This window comes from Bactrocera dorsalis, chromosome 4 (assembly GCF_023373825.1).
Source record: "Bactrocera dorsalis isolate Fly_Bdor chromosome 4, ASM2337382v1, whole genome shotgun sequence".
In the NCBI taxonomy this organism is placed as follows: domain Eukaryota; kingdom Metazoa; phylum Arthropoda; class Insecta; order Diptera; family Tephritidae; genus Bactrocera; species Bactrocera dorsalis.
This window is the reverse complement of record NC_064306.1, coordinates 20246583-20258676: the sequence shown is the minus strand read 5'-3', so window position 1 is coordinate 20258676 and position 12094 is coordinate 20246583. Positions and strand designations below refer to the sequence as shown.

The 12094-nt window shown below is 35.4% G+C and overlaps 1 pseudogene; it reads right to left on the bottom strand.

Moving 5' to 3' along the window:
* Positions 1-217: 217 nt before the first annotated feature.
* LOC125778244 (uncharacterized) lies at positions 218-11679 on the bottom strand (annotated as a pseudogene).
* Between the last annotated feature and the right edge of the window lie 415 nt (positions 11680-12094).

The following is a 12094-nucleotide window of genomic DNA, read 5'->3' as shown; positions in this document are numbered from 1 at the left end:
TCAGTGAAAATTTCGCAACATTTGCTTTTAAATAGTTGTAAACGAAAAAAAATCCTTCGTCCAAGTCATTAGGAGTTACATCTCAAAGACCTGTATAAAATTTCATGAAGATCGGTTGAGTAGTTCTCGATAAATCTTGCCAATTGATGGGCACTTGGCCTAGCTATTCTCAACCGCACCAGTTCTCAAGTCTGTATCTCCGAAAGTATTACTCGGATCAACTTGAAAATTTAGAACCATATTCTGGAGATATTCTAGAATTGAATAAGACAATAATATAAATTAAAATTATAAATTATAATATAATAAAAAATTCGATTTTGGAAACCCATGTTACGCTTTAAACAATGCAAAACATTTATTTTTTGTATTGTTTAGCAAATTTTATTTTTTTAACCGGCTTGTTATTTGAACTTTGTACGGAAACGGTTTTAAGTCATCATTAATTATCGTCCGTCTGCTAACGATAAGTTACGAGTCGAAACTCTTAGATTTGCCTGTATTAACGATGCAACAGATGGGTTTGTTTCTTGAACACGAAAATACGGATCTCGATGGTACGACCTTCTTGCGATACTTCCATATTAGGCAAACATGTTTGCCAACCTCATACGAGGGCTGCTATATATACTTCTGGCCTAGGCAACACTAGTTGACATTTCCATTGGAAAGTTTGACATTTTTTAGCATAGCATCACTCGGAACGTTTTGACGTTTAATCGTGAATTGTTTTATTTACAGGGAATTAAAAAAAAATGGAATTAACTCGTGAACATTTTCGTGCGATCATTTTTCATAACGTTCGACGTGGATTATTACGACAAGAGTGCATCGATGAACTAAAATCTTTGTAAGGCACCATTCTATAGCACTGTGAAAAACTGGTACAACGAATTCAATCGTGGCCGACGCTCGCTCAAAGACGAATTCCGTGAAGGTCATCCAAAAACAGTCGTTGTGCCAGAAAACATCGATGCCGTACGTGAACTGATAATGCAAGACCGTCATGTAACATACCTTCAGATAGAGGCATGCCTATGCATTTCTCCCACCAGCATACATTCGATATGAACACCTGGCCGTAAAAAATGTTTGTTCTCGTTGGATTCCGCACAATTTGACAATCGCTCAAAAAAAGCTCGTGTGGATTGGTGTAAAGAAATGCTGCAAAAATACGATCGCGGTGCTTCAAAAGACATTTATAAGATCGTCACAGGTGACGAATCATGGATCTATGCGTATGAGCCCGAAACAAAACAGCAATCGACCGTGTGGGTCTTCCAAGACGAGCCAAATCCAACGAAAGTTGTTCGTGGAAGAAGCACTTCGAAGCAAATGGTCGCCTGTTTCTTCGGCAAAACTGGTCATGTGGCGACTGTTCTGCTTGACCGGCCAAAACGTCGAATTGAAGGGTCATCCGCCGTACAGCCCTGACTTGGCACCAAATGACTTCTTTTTATTCCCACACATCAAGAAAATAATGCGTGGTCAACGATTTTCGTCGCCAGAAGATGCTGTTGAAGCATTCAAAAACCATGTTTTGGAGGTGTGTCTCAATCGGAGTGGAAAAAGTGCTTCGAAAATTGGTTTGAGCGAATGCAAAAGTATATAAATCTTGATGGAGAATATTTTGAAAAACAATAAAACCATTTTAGTTGATAAATATTCCTATTTTCATTATTAGACCAGAAATATATATAGCAGCCCTCGTAATATTCCATTTACTCGGAGGAGTGACGCCAAAAGCATTTACATATTTAAAAAAAAAAATTTAAGTAAGCCGAATATTCAGCAGAAAAAAGTTATTACGGTTTGTTTTTGTAGCACGATTCATGCGCCACCCTGTATATATGATACTTACAAGTATCAGTAAATCGAAATGTTGGCGCTGCATCTGCGTGATCCGTTACAAACATTGGTCTAATTCTGCATTAAGAAATTAGTTGTAATTACTTTTAACACCATTAAATTAAGAAAAATTGCAGACGCAAGTCAGCTTGTTTAAAAATAATATAAAATTATACCTTAACTTTTATATATAAATATTTTTTATATTTGGTTAAAAAATACTATTTTCTAAAATAAATATAATGTATAATTATTTAAACGAAAAGATCACACAAGGTGAGGGAGATAACAGTTATATTCGGCCGTTATGAAGTTGCGCAGATATTCACAATGCGGAAATGAGGATATCCACAACAAATGTTGATATCCTAAAAAATTGTTTTTATACTAATTTGTTAATGAAATGTGTTGGTTACGGTCCATGATAATCGCAATGTAACATCCTGTTTAGAACCTTCTTGCGGTTATATGAACGCACATTCATACATGGTGTAACATTCATACCAGTCCCTAGCAAGTGCTAACAGTCTAAGCATGTATTCACTTAAACAGCGTTGGCAGGAATTTTTCACGCACACACAATGTTATGCATTGAGCGGAGGAGATAATCCAGCAGAAAGATCAAAATGACTAATTGTGAAAGGTGCAGCTCGACCGAAATTGTCCAGATGATAACCGAGATTTTACATTTGGTCACTAAACGTGACCAGATGGCTGCAGGTAGTCTTTATTCGGAGTTTGTAAATATAACACCAGGAAGAAATATTCAAGAGCTATCAGACATACGAGTACATTGCATACATATGAATGCACATAGAAAACGTACGTCTGCAGGCATCTCAAAGGTCACAGCGGGGACACACAATAATCATTAGCACAATTGTAAGGAATCATGCTATGGTCATGAAAGGTTTCCTTGGCATTTGCACTTGTTGCAAACGTGCTTCTTGTTTGTTTATACAAATGCGTGTGCATATGTATGGCTGTGTATACATTATTTGATCGTAGCGGTGTGAAATTGGTCAAGGTAATTTTAAGTGAACATAAGGCGTGATTTGAAATGTTCAAATATGCCGGAAGCAAATTTGTTTCCAATTAATCCTTTAAAGATTTTAGGAATTCTTCGCTCTCCTTGTAAGGGATTTCAAGTGTTCTCTCAGCTACTAAAACAGCTGAGTATACGTATGAGACAATTTCGCTCAATGAAGTCAGTAGATGTAGTAAGTATGTATGAAAACAATTTCAACAGGTGTTGCAATTTGCTCAGTTAATTGATTTGAATCAGTATTAAAACGGGTTTAGATATGTGCATATGTTTTAAGACAATACAACGACATGGCAAAAGAATATAAAAATTATACCACAAGAGTTTTAAAAGTTAAATAATTTTTTCGATCAGGTTACCATTTTCGGTTTCTTCATGACTTCAAATCCGGATATATGTTTGTCCGTCCGTCTGTCTGGGGGAGGACGAGTTCGTACATGGGCGTAATGGGACTACTGCCATGCCCATCAAATGCCATTAAACGGAAACTTATAAAGTGTCATTGTCACTAAGTACTAAATTAAGATACAATTGTAATGTAATTTAAGGGATCGCAGAGAGCCCTTTTGGGCAAACATTTTTTTAACTGACGTGGGCCGGCGTCTAAATTTATAAATGTACAAACATATCTTCCAAACCACTGAAGTTCATCCTATCAAACTTGCTGAAACTTCCATCAAAAGGAATGGTTTAAATATATCTTACACTGCTCTTACAACTATGGCGTTAAATAACTAAAACTTATTTAAAACTAGCTGACCCCGCAGCCGTTGTCCTGCGTGAAATTATGTATTTTGAAATGAAAAGAAAGTTAAATTTATCATTTCATTTTTGTTTTTGTTCTTTTTCCATGTGTCTTTATAAACAACATTTTTTGGTTTCTGCTCCGGTGTACAGAAATGATGGTTTTCCAACTCGTGAGCACGCCACGGCCGTGAGAAAAACATAGCATTTCCAAATTTATGCCTCACACTATGCGACTTTCTTCAGGTCCTGTTGATTGACATCACAAATGTTTGAACTCAAATGAAAAGTCGTTAGACCTCAAAGGAATTCGTAGAATCAAGCATTCTCCCCAATTAAGAAGAAGAATCATTCTCCCCCTTGTATTCGATAGGTGCGTCACAATCAGTCGGTACATTACATTACACACTTTCGGCGCATGAAGATTGCGAAACATATTAACGACGGATCCTACTTTGAGCCGCAAATGATGCGGTGGCATACCAAACCTGTCAAAGAATTTAGAAATACCACTGGATAATTCACGGCGTCATCTTCATTATCAAGACGATCGATCGATTTGTATGAGCGCAAGTCTCCCAGAATTTGACTTTGAATCTTCCAGTGTAAGTCAACAACATCGGTAAGTTTGGCAGCTAACATTGCGCGTGCACTTGAGGAATCGTAGTTACGATAATTTGGCCAATGTGCGAACATTCGTGATGAGTTCATCTTTCGTGAATTGATAAACGGCATATGGAATTGCTATCGAACCACCGGAAGTATCAACCGAAATTGTACCATTTTAGCGAACACGATGTAAAATGTCTTCCGGCAATGTCGATGTTTATATAGAAAAGTGTGCGAACTTCATTTTCATTCCAGTGATTAGCGTGTTCCAGCATTTGTAATTGCTGGCTTACTTCTCCAAAACTTGCCACATCGAACCATTCACAGTAAGCAATGACTCAAATAAAGTTGAACCGCGTACATTAATCAATAGCAACCGAAGGTATAGACAATCGTCGTTTTTTGGGTGGATTGTGTAAATTCGTCCTAATGCATTAGTTGATAACACACCTGGATGTCAATCTACTGGTTAGCCTTGCTTTCTGCGTAACTATTCGACGATGCATTCCAAGTACAATATCAAGGTATTTTCGAATAGAGCAATGTTCTCACAAACGAATCACTGACGAAAGTTGAGAAAAAACTCGTCAATGTTAATTTTGTTGCTGGCGATGTTTCCACCAGCTGTATTATATTCTCTGGGTTGAAATACACTATTTGGCCATTCTCCAAATTAACTGCGAGACGCACAACAGTCGGAAAACGTTCATGAATTGCAAAAGTAAATATCCTACAAAGCGCTTTAGTGCAGTTCACGAATCGACCATATCGTTCAAGACCAATAACCGCCATGTTGCTTCCTTTGGTGACGTACTTACAAACGTATTTTATCGATTACACCAAACTGCAACAGTGGCGAATATGGTACGATCCATGTGTTGTCAACTTCGATACTCACGCCTCTAAATTGAATGCTAAATGTTCTGTTATCTGGTGAGCGACGCCGATAGAGTGGATATCCATCATTTCTAGTTTATGTTTCCGAAAGAAAAGTACGTGGATACTGTTTCGTGCATTTATTGACAGACATACAAACCTCAGTGAGATTGTGGTGTCCGCAAGGTCCATGAACCATATTGGTTTTCATCACTTCGTATAATACTGGATCTTTCTTTGCATTAAGAATTGCCGCATGATTGAATGATTTCATCAATTTGATCTGGTGTAACCACCTTCCAACATCCAAAGAAGAATGTGTGCGTGCGGCAAACCTCTCTTTTGCCACTCAACAGAGTACATCTAGCATCTAACAGCACCATATATGCGTTGCTTCAAGATAATGTCCATAGAAGCTGTTGCTTGAAAAGTCTTGCTGTGACATCGTGACGATCGCTTTCTGATTGATCGCGACCCATAATACCGCACGTATGTCATTGCATCCTGGGAGTACTCGTTCATGTGCCTTGGGCTGCTAATGTATGTTGATGCCAAAAAGAACGCCGACCGATATTAGCGCAACCTCTTCATGGCATCGTGACAAATTTCAATCTGTAATTGATCACTTTGTGTGAAAAACACATAGCATTTGCACTGAATAATTTTCAAAGATTTTTGAAGCAAACGTTAAATTTGAAAGATTTAAATAATTGAAAAACAAAACAAAAAAATTGAATAAAAAGATTTGTATGGAAAAAATTTACTTTTTGGAATTGTTCAATTTTCCGACTTTTCCTCATGAAAGACATACAGGTTTTTTATTTCTAAACCTTTCCCGATCCACAACGAACAACCTCTTAAAATTTCATCAATATTGGTTCAGCCGTTATCTTAGCGTTACTAACGAACAAACATTCATTCTTTTGTATGAGAAAAAGAAAAGTGCTGTTTTTAGAATTTTTTTATCAGCAGAAACCATCCCTGAACCTCAACGAACATTTTAAAAAAAGAATTATCAAATTTGGTTCAGCCGTATGAAAGTTATGAGCGTACATACATTTTTGCGATTCATTTTTATTTATGTACATATATAGAAAATTGAAATTTGTACATCCACAATGCTTATGTATATGTTTCAAAAATTTAAGAAATTTGACACGCGTGTTAATATATTTAAAATATTTGTAATATCTACTTAAAAGTAAAAGTATACTGCTGAAATATGTAATAAACGTAAGAAAAATACTTTATTTATACTAAGTTACGAAAGAATTACGACTAAAAGTGGGCGGTGTGACTCCTATTGTCCAATTTTAAACCCGGCTTCTATAAAGGCCTCTTGTACCATCTCATGCATACAATTTTATGTCTCTGGCGTATTTAGTTATTGACTACTCGCACTTTTGGTAGTATTTAACAGTACCGTTATATGAGGAGTGGACGGGGTTATCTTCTGATGCAAGAGTATAAAAAGCGATGTACTTTAGTCGTTACGTATACGTTGATTCACGATGATATAGAGAACTTATCAGTTATCTCTAGTTCCAATGACATTGAAACCATTAATAACACAGGGTAACAATTTTTTTTTTTGCGATGGGTATTACTTAATATATTCAGGTTATACATACTAACAAATATTTTAGGAAAGGACCATTACAAATCGAAAATATTTGCTCTTTGAAGCAATTACATATAGCGATTTGAGCATTTTTGATTTTCTATCCATTTTACGAAACATATCAGGCTTACTTCAATTTGCATTTAAAAATCAGGACAAAAAGTGAGTTCCATTGTGTTTTCATGTATAATAATTGTTAACTATTTTGATAAAATTAATTGGGTTAATACAAGGTGTGTTCCAAAGTTAACAGGACTTAGAAAAAAACAGAACAAATGGTTTTTTCGTCAAAATCAATTTATTTCATTCAAAATAGTCTCCTTCTGCTTCAATACAGCTTTTTGCACGGTCCAAAGCTGACGAGTGTTTTAGATCGTCAGCCGGTATGGCCTCTACGTCTGCATAAGGCTTTTCTTTCATGGGCAAATGCATATTTCCGAAAAGGAAGTAGTCGCACGCATATCAGGTGAATACGGGGTTGATGAGACAATTTTTGGTCGTCAATCAATTTATGCAGAACAAACCGTGCACACACGGTTCTTAAGCCCAAATGTTCGCAGATTCTAATGCACCAGTCGACATACAGATGGCGCCTCTAGGGGGCGCTAGAATTAAAAAGTCCTGTTTACTTTGGAACGCACCTTGTATGTATGTTAAGGGTTAGTATTGGCTGGTATCGAGGTGAAAAAATGAAGTGAAGCAATGAAGTTTGCAGGGCAAAAAATATGAAGGAACCAGATGATGATTTAACAAATATTTGAAGATTTTTTTTCCAAAACTTTCAGTTTATCTAAAAATATTGCGGATAGTTATATTTTTTCGGAAAAATTTAAGGTAGTACTGTTTGGTTTCAATTTGAGAAATGTTGCCAAGGTCAGTACTGCGAACTATATTTGGGCGTAAATAAGAGAAATTTCTACATGACAGGAAAAGTAAAACTGTTCATTTTTTAAATTTATAGACTATTTTAAAATTTTTGTTTTAAGAATGAATCCTAAATGGATTTCCATTATATCTTATTATATGTATGCACATATCATTTATTTGTAATTTTTTTTTGTATTTTATTGAGTTAAATTTTTCCACTTTTTATACATATGTAAAAGCAAACATTGAAATTTTGTATTTTTATTCTTATTTTGAGATATGTACGAGTATAACCCGTGACCAGAAATGCTGTTGACCGTTGCGATTTGTCGTCCACTACGTAAGTACTTAACCAATATTTTGGCTTTCCGTAACGACGTTATTATTTCAGATTAAGAAATAAACATAAACATCAAAAAAATATGACTGACCGTGTACAACATAGTTGTGAAATTGGTGATTGGGCCATTATACATCACACACCGATCTTATTTTTTCATTTTATATTGCCTAAAGTTAAGATTTACGAATAAAAAAGTGAAAACCAAGATCGGCGGAGTAATTAATAAAAAAAAATATAAAAGAACAGATTTGTTAAAGAGAAAAATTAACTTATAAACTTATTATCTCAAGCACGACCATAATGAACGCAAGAAAAATCATCGAAATCCTGACTTAACCACCCAGCTACCTTTAAACTATTCGCAAAGATGTACTAATTCAAAGTGTACATATATAAAACTTCACACAGCGTCAATAATATTTTGCAACTAAGTAAAACAAAAGAACTCCTGATTATGCCGTTACTACAAATTTACAACATTTCATGATATTAAGATGTCAATTTAAAAGCTGTCTTCTGTAAGTCTTAAAAAAAAACAAAAAGCTATTTTTTTTTTCATTTTTCATTTGAACCATTCACAATAGTAAAACTGATCTAAAATGTGCAAAACAAAACTAAGTAGGATTGAAGATAGCGTCTCCACCACATTAATACTCTTTTGTATGAATTAACTCGATAACTTTGTTGTTGCTTTTACATATATTTTTTGAAAAGAGAATATCATAATACCAAAACTATATGCAATTGTTCTTCCAACTATTGTCCAAATAAAGAGATTAATGATAAAAGTTCCGATTAGATCTGTATATCCTAAAACACCTAGTACAGCGCTTTCTACTATGAATTTCTGGTATTATAAGTTTTATATATAAGTACATACATATACATATGTATGGGCCTTACTTGTATTCACCACTTGGAATTAGTAATACCGACCTGTTCCCTTTAGATTTCTGTAACCAAAGGGTGCTTTTAAATTATTTTTGGTAAAATGTGAAATTAGCTTTATGTATAGAATATTATAATTTCATTTTATGAAATGCTTTTTTTTAGCTGTTTCATTGCTATGCTCAAATGTAATGTAGTAACAAAAGATTTGATATTTTTTTTTACATACTATATTTCAGATAACACTTGACCATTCATTCTTCGCTACGTGTGGATATGTAAGCATGGCTGCATTGAATGAGTGTGTATAATGTTGTTTTGGGGATATTGTTTCATCCTCTCTACCTGTTGCTGGTGTACATTTGTGTGAGCGATTGCGCGGATCAGGCACATTTATGGGAATTGTAAATTTAATAAAAAGCGGCGTGTGTAATTTTAGATCAAGGACCTTTCTCATCTGTCGTATTCATTTGAGTGTTTGTTTTGAATAAAAGCGAACCGTTAGTTGTATTGTGTGTTTTCTTCATTATTTTCGTCTTATTTTGTTGTGCTTATTACCGCACTACCGCTGCTTTATAGTTATTTTCTATGCAGGATGTTGATCCCGTTACGTGAAGGATCTTATATTTCACTCACATAGCTCACAATGAAGATAAATTAAAGAGCGACTATTATATCATTGATTACGTTCTTTAACGTAAAACCAATTTCCTTAAAAAACATCATGCCACTGCTTTCCATGCTGTCTACTTCGCGTTAATACGTTTGAAAAACTTCTTTTTAAAATTTGCAAATACTACACATATACATGCTTTCTTCTGCACATTGTACTCGTATGTACATATTTAACGTTGCTTCTTTGCTGGGTATATAGTAGGGCGAGTCGATTTAAAAATCGCTCATTGCTCTATGAAAATCGTATTCTAGGGATCAAAATAAGAAACTTTGCCGAAGGAACCATACCTCTAAAACGAATTTTGATGTCCCCCAATTTGGGTCGAACTTTTGGGTAGGCGCAAATTTTGAAAAATCCCACTTTGACCCATTTAGAGTGCTCCAATCGAGTCCAAATGTATGACCGACCCGCACTAACTTTGGACGGCCGATCCACCCATGCCAGTGGCACACCCCCTGGAACTCCCCTGGGGGTTCCCTATACAATCATTTCAAAAAATCACCATTTTTGGCCTTTACATGAAAAAATCAGCTAAATGGCTATGTTTTTTATTTATTTATTTATAATAACATCTATTTTTTCTCTTAAGAAATTTATTTAGTCAGAACATATGTAAATGAAAAAATTAATTTAAGTGAGTTATAGAAAAGAAACTAAAAAGAATTATTGTTTGAAGTTTGTTTTACTTTCAAGTTTGGGCAATTTCGCACGGCTCTCTAATGTCGTCGCCATAACAGCCTCTACATTTTCCGGTATAACCCGTTTGGAAACGCTAGCTAGCAATTGAACATGTCGTTCCGTTCCTTGTATGTGTGATGGAATTTTTGGATCATTAAACGGTGGATCATCTTGATTTAAATATTCTTTCAATGTATCGTACGGAATGCTTCGCGTGAATGGTGGTTCAAATACGATATTTATATCATTCAAATTGATCATTTCCGTATAACTTGTGCAATTAAAGTTTATATCTGGTTTTTTATAAACTCTAAGTTCCATTGGCTCGTCAACATCGGTTCGATAGCGTAGAATTTTCTTGATGGCACAGTCGCGGTTTTCTTTCCTATCATCAAACAACATTGATAACAAGATATTTTCCGAATGCGCATAATATGAATTATCTTTAATTACTTGATTGACAATTTTGCGTAAACGAGGTTCTAGAAATCGTGACCAACCAATGAACTTGAAAAATAATGCACTGCCGTACACGACAGAGCTGTAATACTTGATATTGAAGTACATTGGCACATAACATTTAATTATAAATTCAACCAGAATTCTTAAATTTGCACGTGAATTTTCCGTTGTCACATATAATCGCAATAATCTAGCGGCCTTGGTGAGCCACCGAGACTGTACAATTTTCCCTGGTTTGATGTCCCCGATCCATAAAATAATTAAAAATGGTTGACAATTATAATAAATGAGTGATAGCAATAACTTACCGGAAGAGTTTCACAAGTTTCGATTTGACGGCTCAGTTTTCCGGTTGCCGATCTTGGTCCAGTGCTGGTTGATTTATCCAAAGCTTCAAACAAATGCCGAAACGGAAGTTCGTTGAAGTGTAGAAGGCAAACAAACCAATGCAATGGTCTTTTTAACAGCAATTCGGATCGTCGGATAATTCCACCGTGTGGGCCAGTGTTTGTTGGCTCACCGTCAGTGCATATTCCAATTAATGTATCCAGTGATATATTTTTATCGTTGAAAAAAACATTTAATTTGGTTGTTTTGTATTCAGCGGTTTCATGTTCCAGTCTTACGTAACCAATCAATTCAGAATTGGGTTCTCTCAGAATAACAAGATGAGGTTCTTTTACCATTCTAGTATGATACTTCTCATCAATTTTATCTATCGTTAAAGTATCATCTCTTCTGCCATCGAATGAAAACGCTAACAAATTGGTATCATCTAACCGTTTGCGAAGCACTTATTGTCCGCATTTCTCTTTTTCTCTGCGAACTTTCGATTTATCCATGATGAGAGGTTTCCCATGCTTATCTTTAATTTTAAAATTTTGCAAAAGAGCGGTTCCCAATGCTGATGCTACTCTGTCAGGCACACCAAATCTGTCACATACCAAGGCAAAGTTAAAACAATCGTATCTCTCTGTGTATTGTGAACTTGTGCTTCTATCCATATCTTCTTGAACCGGTGGCGGTGCGTATGCTGAATCATCGGGATCTTGGTATGTTGGCATTGATGACATAGACGTTGCTCCTTGCTCTTCAGTTTCCATCATAAATGCATTCATTGTTAGTCTTCTCTGATTATGTTTATCGTGTATGAACTCTTTGAGGCGTTCGGGAACCCAGCCGCATGCACATGGAGCTGCCTTCAAATCGCATTTACATGTTCCAATGTAAAAAATTGTTTCGAGAGATTTTACATACTCTGTAAATTGTTGGGTGTTGTTTCTGCTCTTGATACTTGTCAATCAATTTATTCAATTTATTACATACACTTTTTTTCAGCATTATTTCCATACCAAGTTTTTCCCAAATTCCAATCAACTTATCTTGTACTTGAATAGTGAATGCTTTATGGGAAAACTTTTTTTGTTCTGTTTTAGC